At 46.6% G+C, this 16,187-nt stretch overlaps 1 pseudogene; it reads left to right on the forward strand.

Moving 5' to 3' along the window:
• The first annotated feature begins 1,145 nt into the window (after positions 1-1,145).
• On the forward strand, positions 1,146-15,953 carry LOC142844395 (sperm motility kinase X-like; annotated as a pseudogene).
• The last annotated feature ends 234 nt before the right edge of the window (positions 15,954-16,187 follow it).

A 16,187-nucleotide genomic window follows, 5' to 3' on the forward strand; every position in this document is an offset into this window, starting at 1 on the left:
TGACATTCTTTCCTGCTGTTTTGCTCACACAAGCTCAGAAGTTTGGGGCTTTTGTGTATGTGACCTTTTTCATTTGGGTGCTTTGATTTCAGCCTTTGACTTTATTTTACTTTTCTTCGTGACTGAACCGTCATATGCATTCATTTTTGTTTGCTGTTTGTTTGTTTTCTTAATTTTTTTGGTTTTTAGAGACTGGGTTTCTCTCTGTAGCCCTGGCCATCCTGTAACTCGCTCTGTAGACCAGGCTAGCCTCCAACTTGGAGACTGACCTGCCTCTGTCCTGAGTGCTGAGTGACCTGCGCCACCACCACTTGGCAAACATCCGTTTCTCTTTACCTAACTTCCTATTTTCCTTTGTCACGCTAAAACTGTAACTCGCTTTTTCTTTCCAACTTGACCTTAGTATGCATTAATTACACTTTACTTCACTGACATTTTGCACACATGCACTTTGACTGTGTGAGCCTGCTTTTTTCTGCAACTCTCTACCCATTCCGATTTTTATCATCAAGGTTCCCACCAGTTCCCTTTCCTTTCAGTCCAGCCCCAAACTGCCCAGATCCTGCAAAATATAACGAGAATAACTTGGGATATTTGTCTTTGTTGGGCTAGGTTATTACATGTAATACAGTAGCCTCAAATTACCTCCATTTTCAGAAAATGACAAATTTTCATTCTTCTCCATAGGCACTGTGTGATTGTGGCCCCTAATATTGTTTATATACTGTCAGTCTTTCAGCTGGGGCATATCGCATCCCATGCATTCCTGGGTAAACCTATCTTGACACTCAACTGTGGCCTTTAACTCAGTGCCTTCCCCTCCTGGTGGGTTCCTTAACCAAGAGTTTCAATGTTTTGCCCTTTGAAATGGGATCCTCATTTTCCTGACCCTCTTGTCTTTCCATTTCCTTTCCTACCTGCCCTGATCCTTCATTCTTCCCATCCACGGTGTTTGCCCTTGTGTTCTTGTTTTCCTGTTCCCAGGAAGCATATCCTTACTGTTTCTTGGGGTGTCTTTGATGGCTAATCTTAGAATTTATAGTGATGATGAGAGTTACGAGAAGGGATTTAATTTCTCTTCTCTGCCACCTTTCCTTGCTGTTGCTACTCGTCACTTCCACCAAGAGAAGCGAGGCCCAATGACGATGACAAGAAAGTTCACCACTAGTTCCTTCGAAGGGCACACCCTGGCCAAGGATTATTATGTCATGGGCACCCTCGGTGAAGGATCCTTGGGAAAAGTCAAAGTGGCTCTCCACCTTGTGACCCAGACCCTGGTCGCCATCAAAATATTGAAAAAGGGCACAAGTACCGAACCCCTGATCAACTGTGAGATTGAGCTCCTGAAAACCTTACAGCACCCTCACATCGTCCAGCTGCTGCAGGTCATCGAGACCAAGCAGAAAACCTACCTGGTGATGGAATATGCCGCCCGGGGCTCCCTGTTGAAACATGTCACTGAATGTGGCCATCTGGAGGAGGATGAGGCACGGGCTCTATTTAGGGAGCTGACTCTGGCCATCAAATATATCCACAGTCACAATATTGCCCACAGAGACATCAAGTCTGAGAACATCCTACTGGATTGGGAGGGGCACATCAAACTCAGTGACTTTGGTCTGGGAAAAAGATTCACCTCTGGGGAAAAGGTCAAGGGCTTCTGGGGCACGACTGAATATTGTGCCCCCGAGGTGTTCGGTCTCACAGAATATGAAGGGCTTCCCACTGACATCTGGAGCCTTGGAGTGGTCCTCTACCTTCTAGTGACTGGATACCTCCCATTCCGAGACAAAAAGCTCTCCAAGATAAAGGCACAGATTCTATCCCGAAAGTGTTGGATCCCACATCACCTCTCCCCAGAGCTTCAAGACCTACTAAACCAATTAATGACAGTGGACCCCACACAGAGGCCCCTCATCGTGGAAGTCATGGCACACCCGTGGCTGCGCCAAGAGAAAGACTCATTGATTTCCTTGACAGAAATCCCAAAAGAACCAGACTGGGACATTGCTTTCCAAATGTTTTCAATGGGGTACAAAATTCAAGAGATCAAAGATGCCTTGAACCAAAAAGAATATACTCGTGCCATGGCAACCTATTTAATTCTTCAAAAGAAGCAGAGGCAGCACAAAAATGACCAAGATGGAGAACAGGATGGTACGATGGCACCAGAAAAATCTCCCAACTTCCCTCTGCCTCTAAGGAAGGGGTCCAGTGTCCCTACCCTTCCCACCTTCACTTTGCCCATTCTCCCTGGACTGTCTGGAGACAAGAGGAAAGGATGCCAGGTACATAGTGAGCCTCCTACCCTTTCCTCCCTGAAGTGGGCTCTCCCGGAAAAAAACTCCCCCCAGCATGAACCTATACCTCACCTTAAGATGGCAACATTCAGAGAGATTCCGTGGACCATGGAGTCCACATCTTCATCGACAACAACATCCTCAGAGTTTGCATCCTCAGCAGTCTCAAGCTGTGAAAACACCCAAGATGCAAGCATCGAGACCTCTCAGATGATGAACACAGATACAAGCATCTCCTTCCAGGAGTACAGATCCAGGGAGCAAGTCCAGGGAGACGGCACAGACAGCAAATCCTTACAAGATAGCAGCCCATGCTCCAGGGAAACAGAACCTCAGGAGCACCTTGGAGACCAATGCAAGGGTGGACCAAGAGTCCCACAGAGACAGCAGGGTAGGAGGGGCCTGAAGAAGAGGATTTCCCAAGCCTTATACAGCCTGTGTTGCTGCCCCCAAAATAAGAGAAAACACCTTGGCAAGATGAAAATCATGGCAGCCAATGAGGAGGGTCACGGAGACAGAGATACAGGCTAAAAGTAGGTGAGATGGAAATGGCACACTTCACCAGTTCGTTCCTCTTCCCTTAACATAGTCTTCGCATACATGTTTAGCGGGTTGGTGACACTGTGTCTATCACCCCAGAGAGAAAATCCTAGCCTGCCCTCCCTCCTACTAGGAGTCCTCCAAAACCTGACCTGGATGTAGACAGACAGCAGAGGACAGTGGCTGGAGGATGTGGGAGAAGGGTTGATGAGGAGAGCAAGGGGGCAGGCTGGCAGGAGGAATCAGAGTGAGGGCCCAGCCCAGAGCCAGCACAGTCGAAGGGAAGTCCTGCATGTTTGCCTAAAGAGACCCATTTCTTGTGTCTGTTTCAAGTGCTGTTGGAGGCACTGTGCTCCCTGGAAGCTGATACTGGGGAGTGGAGAGCAGTGTGCTGAGGATGCTTGCAGGCGCAGGAGAGAGCCAGGTAAGAAGTTAAGATGGTGGGTGCCAGGGGGAAGCTGGGTCCATAGCACAGGCTGAAACTAGGAGCAAAGCATTGTTTTTCTATCAGGACTGAGGGAAGATTCTGGGAAGATCATCTGTGCTAATGGTCCTTCTGCTTCTCCTCTGTAGGGAGCTCAGTACTGGGCAACAATCCCAGAATAGTCATGGCCCAGTGCGTTGCTCTGAGCAGGACTCAGAAACCCTGAGAAAGGAGATCCATGGAGTGCCGGCGATTCTTATGGAAAAGGAGAAGAAACACCAGACTTCAGAGAACCTTCCATGCACAATGGGAATGTCACCCAAGCTATCTGTCTCCAGGTGTGGGTGTACCTGTGAGCTGAGGTGACTGGCTCTGGAAGCAGAGGACCCAGAGGTCCTGACCTGGTGGGTGTGTCTAGGAGATAAGCTGTTGATCAGGTCAGAGCAAGCAACAGAAGACAGAGAAGCAACAGCGAAGGGTCCATCTGGAGTTCAGAAGTGTAGACACAGTGGCAGGGACAGCTCAGCCCCATGGCTCGGGTGCAGGCTTTAACAGCACCCTGGCTACTGTACAGGAACCTTCCCACATCACCCCAGCTCTAATGTCTGATTGTGCATGATGCTCTGAAATGAGTCATCTGATCTCTACTTTTTATAACTGGTCAGAAACAAACACACACGCACACACACATACACACACACACACACACACACACACACACGCACACACACACTCCTCCTAACCTGTCTTATGCACAGCTGACAACTGGAGAAGTTTGCTTGAAATGGAGAGAATTTCATATTCCATGTGACTTCTGTAAACACCTAGATGTCCCTTCAAATCAGCTTGCTCTTGTCTCCACCCCCACCTGCAGCATTAATCATCCTGCCTGCGGGCTTCATGGGAGCCACGTGAAGCCAGTATGCTCCTTGTTCCCCACTTTGCCCCAGGCATCCAGCCACGTGCAAGGAGAGGCTGACCTACTGACTGTCCTTTGAGAAGACCCAAGGTGAGGTCTGAAGTGTTTGCCACTTGAGTCCAGAGAAGGAGCCGGTAACAAGTATTGCAGGGGGCAGGGGAATGTTGATGGGAAAACCCATGAGATCCCCTGCTCTGATGGTGTGGGCTCTCCTCTGGGAGGCCCATAGTGTCTTGCCATATTCCCACCAAGTAGAAAGACCCAGAGACCCTCAAATGTGGTTAAGGAGGAACTGGATTCCTCCACCTCCTGACCCCACTTCTAGTGCAAACTGTTTGGGTCATTCTCATCCGTTTTACCACACTGTGGGCACCTAGCATGCACAGGTCCTTGCCACCTCTGCCTTGGATGCTGCCGCCGCTGCTGCCGCCGCTGCTGCCACCGCTGCTGCTGCCGCTGCTGCTGCTGCTGCTACATTGTTATCTCCATTGCAGGCTGGGAAAGGCCAGGTGTTTCGGGTGCCAATATGTGAACATCCAAAGCCCCATGCTATGGAAACTGCAGACAACGACTAGGAACATCACTCAACATGGAACAAGCCTCATCTGCAGGAACCTGGGAAAGGGCCTGTTTTCGGAGCAAGACACCCTGAATGGAAGAGAGGCTCACAGGTGATATTCCCTGGCTCAGGCCATCAGGGAGTGATGGTCACAACTGAACTCTGTGATTCTTACCAAACTCCTTCTTATTCCTGGCTCCTTGCTGAATGAAGCTCCTGCTGACTGACAGAGAAGTAAGGCCAGAGCCAGACTCACAAGTGGATGGGCTGAGGAGAACAAGAACAATGTGTTCCAATCTCGGGAGCACCCAGCACCTCACCCTGACCCCTTGTGTCTGAGGCAGCTTAAAGAACTTCCTCAGTGAGGGCAATTCCTCTCTGTCTTGGCAGAAGCCAAGGGAGGGGAAGGTGCTTCTCGAATCCCCTCCATCTGTCACCTCTATTGCTGTGTGTATGGGGCATGGAGAGTCAGTTGGTCTTTCTGTCCCTGTGGGCACCTGGCACAGACACCACTTCTCCAGTAAGAGGACTCAGAAAGACTGCCAGCTGTGAGGGCCAGACATACAGAACACTGACAGTCACTTTAGGGGCTCTCTCTGCACGACGACAGCAGTGACATCAGCCAATACCTGCAGAACTGAAGCAGTGCCAAAGCACCCAGAGAGAGAAAGCCACAAGACTGCTGACTTTGTGCCTTGTGCTTCTGGGTGAAGATCAGCCAGGCAGGATGTGTGCAGAGAGCTGGGCACCGCACGGTGCCTGCAGAAGTGTGCCCAAGAGTGTCGCACACAGGAACTGGGACAAAATATATGTATTGCAATATTAAGATTATTATTTTCTTTACAAAATAAATCTTATTGTATATTTAAGCCAGCAGGTGCCACCACTTCATGATACATTTTCTCATCATACAATTTCCCCCGGTGACGAGAACCACTGTGATCCACAATAATCCACTAGTCACTGTGTACAGTAGATCTCTGGCTTGTTCCCGCTACAAACTGGCTCGTTTCCATCCTAGACCAATGTCTTCCTATCACTTTAGCATCTCGCTTTAGGTTCCTCTATGCAATATTTTCCTCCTCTTGTGGCTTCCTTTGTTCAGCATGTTACCTTCCTGTTTCACCCATATTGACATAAATGCAGGATCTTTCCCCTTTCTTTCCCTGAAGCAGGCTGCTGCTGTGAAGAGCAGGCTGGCCAGTAACTCACCATCCCTCTCAGGATCCTGGGTGCCATGGTGACAGGCTTTCTCATCCTGCAATTTTAGGCCTAACCCCATTCCTCTTCCTAGACATGTGGGTGTCTTGGGCAGGCACATCATGGATTCCAACCCTTACCACCACACCAGTGTTGACTCCTTGACAAATATTCACTGTGACTGGAATGTTCTCTGTGCTTCTTGTTTGCTTTACACACCTGTTGCCTTCACCGCCTTAAAGAGTTGATGGTTTAAAAATGTTCATAAGAGCCCAGACTTGGTCCTTTTTTCCAGTGTCTGGCTCACACCCAGTTTATGTGTCTCCCTCTGGAACAGGAGATGGGGCCTTGTCATGCACAGCCTCCAGAGTGATCTATGCAAAGGAGAGCTCTTTTTTATCCTGGGGCCACTCTCTGCACTCTGGTTATGTGGGTGCAGTATGGGGGTCATGAATTAGTATGTGCATTCCCGAGAGGACAATTGTCATGGGGGTCTTGGGGGTTCACCTAGGGAAACTATGGAGTTCATTCCATGGATGGACAAATAATTGTTCATCCTAACAGAAGGGCCAGGCAGAAAAACTGAAAGTGGCAGGCAGGCAGAGAGGGGCCCCTGCTGTGAGGAATATACGATACAATAATAATCTCAAACTTCATTTGAACAGAAAAACAATCCTCTCAATTGGAGTCATGGGGGGGGGGGGCCTCAGACAGAAGTGGGAGTCCTGTCCCTCTGCCATCAAATCCTAGAGGGCCTCTGTTCATGCCAAAGATGACAATGGCCCCTGGGGACTGAACCTTCCCTAAAGGGTTCCCTGTACTACACTGCCATGTGCCATCATTGGTGTGGCCCCTTGACACAAGGCCTGACCTAAGGTCTTCATGTAGTTGGCACCGAGAATACTAGACCAATCTTGCAGAGCCTGTGGTTACTGAGCCTAAACAGCCATAAATGTGATAGTACCCAGTAAGCACTCATCTGTCTTGGGCACAAGCCCAAGGTCCAGACCCTGGCATTGTGCCTTTCCTAAGGTCAGTCAGGGGAAAGGCCCTAAATACTTTTCCCAACATAGTGGTACAATGCAATTGGTTCCTGACTATTCTTTCCTGGAAACTGCCATTTCTGTGGCCCACCTGGGTACTGGCCAATCCTGGCATCAACCTACAGCTCCAACCCTGGGCACTGTTCATACCTTGGGGAACAGTGTTGCTGCCCGAGTAACAGCCCAGCCTTGCAATAAAACGTTCTGGGTCCTCTGGACACTGCCCTCTTAGAGGTCTCTGTTTGTGTGGCCTCTTGGCTACTGAGCTTACTAAGTGGTCAGTAGTCTGTCCTGGGGACAGGGTATCACTTCTGCCCCATGTGTAGTGGGTCCGCACAGGAGGGTGGTATGTGAGCAGACCTCTAGGACCTTGACCTGCCCTGAATCCAGTATGTATTCAACCTTTAGGATACTAAGCAGTTGTGGGTGTGTCCTTTACTCAGCCCCAGGATGTAGGGTCAGTCCTGTAGTCTGCCTTCAGTGGCCTCCTAGATACTAATACTAGGCTTGTCCTTGTAGCAGTGTGCGGAAAATCTCCTGGGTACTGTGACTGCCCCGGTGCCTGATGGGGCTCTCAGATCTGGGCCTTGTCTAAATCAGTACACGATCAGCCCATGGCCACTTGGCTTACCCTTGGGCCTGTGTGCATGATGGCCCCTTGGGTGCTACAGACCTGATATGGAGATGCAGTCCAAATGCCCACTTGATATTTGGCATAGGAGTAAAGTATATTTGGGTCCCTGGTTACTATGTATGAACTGAGTTGAAACACTTGTTCTTTGCCTTGTTTGAAGTCAACAAAGGGTCAAACTCCTGGGCAAGCAGTCTTGCCTTGTGAGCAATGTTTAAATGTGTTCCTGGGTACCATCCCTACATTGTGAAGTAGTGTGGGCATTCGTCTGGGTACAGAGTTTAAACTGGAAGAAGCAAGGAAGTGGGCACTGGATTTGAACTGCATAGAAGCAAGAGGGCATGGGTTTGCATAGGCTTTCACAGAAACCTATGGGCATTCCCCCTAGAATTAGACACACCTCAGGGTCAACAGACTGGGTAATGACCTTCGAGGAGGTCAGCATCTACACAACCTTCTGAGTCTTAGTCTCGGCCTGGTTACACCCTAGTAGTGACTGCCTGGGCTATGGGCCTGCCCAGAAGTGAGGGAGTGGTGGTCTTCTCATATACTGAGTGTGTGGGTTAGTTTTCATCAGTTGACACAGACTGGCATTACGTAGTAATAGAGAGGGAACATCTATTAAAGAGTTGCATCCATCAGTCTGGCCTGTGGGAACATCTGTGGGGCACAGTCTCGATTCGTGTATGTAGTGGGAAGGACCAGCTTACTCTGGGCAGTGGTGGTCTTGAGCTGTAAACAAAGTATCTGAAGGCTACCTGGGCCTCCATAGTGAGAGATGTCAAAACCAAATTATTTTGGAGTGACAAAAAGACAAAACGGTCTAACTACAAGGCATTCTCTAAATTAGCGATTTAGGGGGGAGGGCCCAGGCCATTGGTGCTATGGGTGCTGCTATCTCTGGCCTGGTGGTTCTAGGTTCTATAAGAAATCAGGCTGAGCAAGCCATGGAGAGCAAGTAAGTGAACGGCCTCCCTAAATGGCCTCTTCCTCAGGTCTTGCCTCCAGATTCTTGCCCTTAGTTGAGTTTCTTTCCTGACTTCCTTCAATGAAGAACAGTAACAGTGATATAGAAAGAAGTGTGACCCAAACAAATCCTTTCTTCCTCACTTTCTTTTTAGTCATGGTGTTTTATTGCAGCACTAGAAACCATAACTAAAACATGGGCCCCTCACCCACATCCATGGGAAGGATACTTTTGCTCTCTGTGGGATTCTGGACTCAGTTCTTTCTTCATCATTTAAAATGTGGCAGCCTACTGGAACCCTGGAGTTCTGGTGAGAAACATAATGGAGAAAGCTAGAAAGGGGGCTCAGCAGTTAAGAACACTTTTCTGGTCTTGCAGAGAACCAGAGTTTGATTCCATAGCACCTATGTCTAGTGTCCCAATAGCCTATAACTCTAGTTCCAAGGAATCTAATGTTCTCATCTGTCCTTCCTGGGCACCCATATACATTTGCACATTCTCATGCATAGACACACACATACATAAATAAATTAAAAGAAAGTTACAGAGGCTCTTCTTTGGAATCTATGGTGAAGCTTGTCCATCTCAGCCCCGTTAATGTTAATAAAACACTTTGATACCACACTTTTTCTTAACTATCAATCAACAAAAGTTTAGAAAAGGCAATTGCATAGCTTAGTGATATGATAAGAATTGTTAAAACCAAAAGAATTACTAGAGAATAGTAGAAACAGTTTGAAAAGTCCACTACAGCATCATACATGTCTACTACCTAACTAGAATATAACACAATGAAGTAAAATCATTATCCTCATTACTGTCATTATTATCTTAAGTCCTTGTTATGGGTTGGATGTGGAATGTCAAGGACAGGCTCGTGTGTTTGGCTACTAGGTTCCCACCAGGAGTTGCTCTTTTCAGGAGTTGTGGGACCCTCAGGAAGTGTGGCCCAGATATACAAACAGGGTCAATGAGGGCATAAGTGGTGTTATGTGACTTTTCCTGGGGAATCACAAGCAAATGTCTACTCACCTCAGATATAGAACCAATGACAGACCAAAGTAACAATTCTACCAAAGTCCATCATGATAAACAAATGTATTTAATGGGTTTATTTACAAGAATCCGAAGCTAATTGCAAGCGCATCAGTGACTCATAAGAAACTACAACACTGAAATGCCCATGCTTCAAACTCACAAGAGCCACAAAACTGGAGCTTTCTACATGGTTTGCAAACAGCTCCATAGGTAGGAGGATCTCTCCCCCAGCAGTTGTGTCTTATATTTGTAATCTTGGGGAGGGGTCTTGTGAATCCTTTTAGCTTCAGAGACTTCTTCAGATTTGTGAATTTTATTTCTTAAGTTCGGTGAGCCTCCCAGCTCCCTCGTAGAGGTAACACTTCCATTCTAGGAAAAACAAACAAATGGTACACAATATTCTACCTCCTCCTCTGGCTCTTACAATCTTCCCGTCCCCTCTTCCGCAATGTTCCCTGAGCCTTGGAGAGGGTGATGCACATGCGTGCCTTTGATTACGTATTCAGTCCCTATGACACAGTAATAGTCAATTCTTTATCAGGATCTTCACCAGTGGTTATGAGTCTCCGTCACACACCATCATTTCCAAAAAGGAAGTTTCCTTCTGTGATTGATTGCAGCTGACAGCAACAGTGGTCTATGGGGTAAGGAAGCACAAGTATTTAGAAGGCAGTTTAGGAGACAGACTTATCATGATCATCCATTTAACCAAACAATTAGAGTCGCTTCCCTATTGGGGCTTTGACTTTGCAGCCACAGGGTTCTGCTTTGGCTTACAGCACCAGACATGAATTCCTTCTGGTCAAGCAAGTCTTAAATTTAATCAGAAAGCTGTGGTTGTATCCATAATAGCCATGTGCCAGAAGGCAGATACTGGTATTGTAGCATACAGGGTCCATAAATGAACAGACACTTCTCCCCCAAGCACCTCTCAACACTATGAAGGCCAGCCACTGAGGACGGAACTTCCAGGTCAGTCTCAGCTTTCTTTCTCTATGACCTATAACCAAAACATATGGCATCTTCAAGAACGGGGCCTTATCAAATAGTTCTGGCATGTACTCAGTAACAGTGCCAGAATCCTTTGTAATTTGTGTACCACAGCAACCTCCAGGTCAACAACCCATAAAGAGGTAGTCTACTCCTAGCACAGGAATTCATTCAAAATTCTATAACATCTGAGTTTAATTTTCTTCATCTGCCTTCTTTAGCTGTTGCCGCTACTAAATATTTCTGCCAAGGGGAAGGGTGGTGATGGAGGAGGACCTTAAGGCCAACGTCTCTAATGACCACACCCTTGAAAAATATCATCTTCACTGTGCCTGGGAGCAATGGATAACTCGTCTGACTACGGATCAGAAGATTCTAGGTTTGATCCCTTGCTGGTTTGATATGTGCAGATTACTTTCTGGGCAGTGGAGGTGCACACCTTTAATCCCAGCACTTGTGAGGGAGAGGCAGGCAGACCTCTGTGAGTTCGAGGCCAACTTGTCTACAAAGGGAGTTCCAGGACAGGCTCAAAAATTACACAGAAAAACCCTGTCTTAAAAAAACAAAACAAAACAAAAAAAACCCAACACTGTTATCACAAAACTTGCTTGGCCCAAGTGTCTTTGAAGGGGTGAAGTTGGCCTGGTCTTCCTCATAGAGACATAGGTAGCGGTGTGTTGAAACATGGTCATAGGAATGACCCATGGTGAACAATGACTTTGGGAACTGCTAGAGAGGTTCCAGGAAAAAGGCAGAGGGCATTATTACCTCAGATATATTTTGTTCTTGCATGTGATTTTGTTCCTCCTGTGTTAAACATTTACATCCATTTTACAAGACAAGTTTATTCTTGTTGGATGTCGGAACATAGCTATGGAACCCAATCTGGTGAAAGGATATGCTGGGTGTCGTCCTCAGGATACCCTGAATCTGGATACGGCCTTCAGTTTTTCTTTCATGCTGTCCCAGATATAATCTATAGTACACGCCAGGCAAATCGTGTTTAAATTGGTCTGTCCTGGGAACGTTCTGGGAAAGGGCTGCTCTATTAATATTTAGTATCTGCTTCCTGACATCTTTGCATGTCTTTTAAATCAAACAACCTTCCCTGGATCATTGCATTCTTTGCTATATTTGTGTATAAAAGTACACTGGAAATGAAGTAAGGTCTGCCCCATTCTTTCAGGTCCTCAGGCCCCAGGTTCAGCAGACAAGATCTGCGCAGGCCAACATTAGTTGACAGCAGTAAAATCCTGAAGTGGGAAAGAAGAAAGCCTGGTTTACCATGTCTGAGGTTGAGATAATAAAAGCTTTAGACCATCCCAATGTTATCACACTCTACCACACCACTGACCTTATACAACACCTGTATCATCATGGCGCAAGCCTAGTAGGTGAGCCAGGTTACAGAGAGTCATGGCGTCAATGCAGAGTGCCACAGCGGATGAACTATGTCATCGTTTGGATTCTGCAGAAGGATGCTCATAACTATTCTTAAACTATTCAAGCAGGTAGTATGCGTTCTCCAGTAAAAAGGAAATAGACACAGGTAATTAACAACAGAAAACATCATGGTGGACAACCAGGGGGCATGAAATAAGTAATTTTGGTGCTCGCTTCAGCAGCACATATACTAAATCTGGAACAATTCAAAACCTGTGGAAGGATGACGCTCAAATTCGCCAAGTGTTTCTGGGTTTTTTAAAAAATAAATGATTTTGGCCTGAGTAACAAACCGAGCACTAAGGAGAAGTTCATGGCCTTCTGCGGTACCATTGCATGTTGTGCACCTGAATTCTTTAGGAACGGTGTATGATAGGCTTGCTGTGGACATCTGGGATACGGGAGAAATACTCTTTTGTGGTTACTATGTCTTGTCTCCCTTACTTAAAAATAAAGGAAATGCATGTGTAGGTAGAAAATATTATAAAATATTGTATTATCCCTTCTTAACTTTCTCTAGAACTTTATGACATGATCAGTCCATGGCTGGCCACTGACCCTGGGCAGAGTCCCAACTAGGCCACATAATAAGACACCCGTGTATGAACCATGGTGATCAACTTTCCCTGGGTTCTTTAACAAATTCCCAACCAACTAGAACCCTACATGAATTTACAAATAGGTTTGTGGTGCAGCCTTCAAAAAACCCAACCTCTTTAAGACAGAGAAGCAGGAGGAGATAGCACTTAACTGTGCAGCAGTTGTCTCCATGGAGAGGACAAACTGACAAGCATTTTAAGACTTGGAAGCCGGGTAGCACCATCACCTCTGCACATCCTCCCACCTTCCTTCTCTGCCTGACGGGACCCAGTTTCCCTGCCATTCCACTCCCACCTCGCCCACTAACGGCAAGCTTCCATCATGGCGGGAAGGGTGAAACAGTGCACAGCATATCTGCAACTCTGTGCTGCCAGAGAGGAGCCAGTGGCATCAGACTCTAACAGAACATACCCTAGGCTAGCCAGGAGGCCTCGCGGTGTGAGCAGCAGCTGGAGAAAGATGGAGAGCACCATCATGCTTAAGGACGTACTATGGACCTGCCCATCTTCAGAGAGTTCATTATCAGAAACCTCCTTCATCAAGCCACCCCAGAAAGTGACCAGAGCTGGGGCTTAACACCCAAAGAGTAACACAAACTCCTAGGATACAACACCTCCCATCTCCAGGAAGGAAGCCCAGAATAGAACATGAGCCCTCAAGACAAAGACAGCAGTTCTCCTCACAACCCTCTGCAGATATCACCCCAGGCAAAACTCCATGGCCAGCCCCAAGGAGTGATAGAGTCTCACTATAAATGCAGAAGGTCTAAAGAATCAAATTGTAAATTGCTTGAACAGATTATGTCACTGCCCTCTGACCCCAAAGAGGCAGCACTGACCAGGAAGAGACACCTGTCAGTGAATCAGAAAAACAGTGGAGGCGGGGGTGGGAACAAATAGGTAGAGTGGCCACATGAACGTCTGCATTTTCTCTGGACACTTTTAATATCCTTTTCAAATATGCATATTTTGGGAATGGTTCACTTAACATACCTGTCACCTAAGAAGGCAGTTCTCACAGCATCTCCCTTCTGAGGACCGTGAAGTAGACTAGACAACAGAAAACGGTGATTGGAGGCTAAGCAAGAATGGTAGAGAAGGGCTGGTGAGAGAAAAGGCCACCCAGGAAGAGTCAGCCAAGGAAACCATCCTACTGCAGGGCCTGCACAGTCAAAGAGAAAGTCCACGTATTTCAATGACACCCAAACTGTTTTTCCCATATCTCTCTGCTTTTAAGTGTTGATGGATTGGCTGGGCCCCCTGATGGCTGAACCCTGGTCGAGAGGATTCTGTCTAGCACAAAAGGGATATAAACTACCATATGCTTGTCCGCACAGAATCCCACTCACAAAATCATTGCCTCAGTGCTGGACCTCTTCAGAGTAGAGGTTAAGTCAAAAGGATGTCCACAGACATCTGGTCCAAAGAACCCTCGTGAATCCCTTCTGTATTAGTCGGGGCTCTCTCTGTAGGGGAAAAGAATGAACAGACGGAATACATAGACTCAATCTATTAGAGTGGCTTACTGACTGTAGGGCAACTGATTCAACAAAGGCTGTCTACCAACTGAACGTTCAAGAATCCAAGCAGTTGGTCAGTCCATGAGGCTGGTCTTCTGTAGATCCAGATCCCAAAGAAGTAGGTTTTAAACATCAGTGAAATGAGAGTAAGGGCAAGTAGTCAGGGAGCACAAACTTTCTTCTTCATTTTATTTAAACACAGGCTGCCACCAGGACATATGATTCAAGTATAAGGTGGGTCTTCTGACTTCAAATGAACCAGATTTATAGTGAGTCTTCCCACCTCTAGTGATCTGAATTTAAGGTGAGTCTTCATACCTCAAATGATCAAATTAACTAAAACTCCCTCACAGATATGCCCAGTGATTTGAGCTTTTAGCTAATTCCAGATGTTGTCGAGTTGACAACTAAGAACAACCATCACACCTTCCTTCAAGGACACAGTGGGGTCTGAGGTTAAGTGGTCTTGATCTCCTGATGTTCTAGAGAATCCTAGCCCTATCCCCTCTCATGTCAAACAATCCCTGTGGAAAAAAACATATGTCACTCTGCCTGGAATACTCCCTTATTACCAGTCCAGAAACCTGGGACTCAAGATCATAGAGTGGTCCAAGCTTTAAGGGAGGTGAATAAATGGGTAGAAAGCATCCCCCCCCAATTTCCCAACTCCCTATATCATACTCAGTCTTTACCACCAGGATGTAAGGCTTACATAGGACTGGACTTGAAGGACACGTTTTCCCCCCATCCTTTTTATCAAAATTAAGTCGGACCATCTTTGTATTTGAATGGGTTGATCCTGAAATGGGGATATCGAGGCAACTAACCTGAATCTGATTATCTCAGAGGTTCAAGAATTCCTCTACCATCTTTGATGAAGCTCTCAACAAGAAATTCAGCCATTTTCACAGTAAGTACCTAAGTTCCCAGAAGTTACCCTACTTCAATGTGTGGATGATTTCCTGTTAGTAGCCAAGGAAAAGGAAGACAATTTAAGAGCTACTCAGGGTTTCTTAGAAACTCTGGCTCAATTACAGAGTGTCCACAAACAAAGCTCGGATTTGTTGACTCCAGATTACTTATTTGGCTTATAATTTTAGAGAAAGAAAAAGGCTTTAATCTAAAACATGCCTAGAAACCATATTAAAAATCTCAATTCCAACCACTAAGAAAGGAATTCCTGGGGGCTGCTGGATATTGCCACTTCTAGATCCCCAGGTTTGCTGAAATCGCCAAGTCTACACCTGAGAACAAAGGCAACACCCACTTGAAATGGACTGAGGAACACGAACAGGCCTTTTAAGAACTTGAAAGAGGCTCTTGTAGAGAACCTCTGCCTTACCCTCCCTGACATCACAAAGCCCCTCCATCTTTACGTACATGGAAGAAAAGGCATTGCTAAGGGAGTCTTGACCCTGAAAAGGACCGATAGATCTATCTCAAAAAGACAGATCCTGTGACCTCAGCATGGCCTCCTTGTTTACAAGCCATAGAAACAACTATAATCCTGTTGAAAGAGGCAGACAAACTTATCTTGGAATAGACTCTAACCACAATGGCCCCACATCCTACAAAGACCCTATTAAGAGATGCCACTAACTGTTGGATGTCTAATGCCCACCTAACCCAATACCAGGCCCTTCACTTGGATAAAGACAGATTGACTTTTGACGAATGCATGACCATCAATCCCGCCACCCTGTTCCTGGACAACTACCCTGAGGAACGCATCCATAACTGGAGATGCCTGAAGATGCTAGATGTCATCCAAGAGACCTGACCAGACCTGACAGAAATTCCCTTCTCCATCAGAGACCCTGACCTCTTCACTGATAGCAGCTTCATCTGTGAATGAATAAGGTACACAGGAGCAGTGATATTTACAAGTTAAAAGGAAATAATTTGGGCACAAACCCTACCCAGAGACACATCGTCCCAAAACGCAGAAACAATAGCTTTAACTTAGGCACTGAATGGGCCAAGAGATAGGAAGTAAACACTTACACAGATAGCC

Source organism: Microtus pennsylvanicus, chromosome 2 (assembly GCF_037038515.1).
Source record: "Microtus pennsylvanicus isolate mMicPen1 chromosome 2, mMicPen1.hap1, whole genome shotgun sequence".
NCBI lineage: Eukaryota > Metazoa > Chordata > Mammalia > Rodentia > Cricetidae > Microtus > Microtus pennsylvanicus.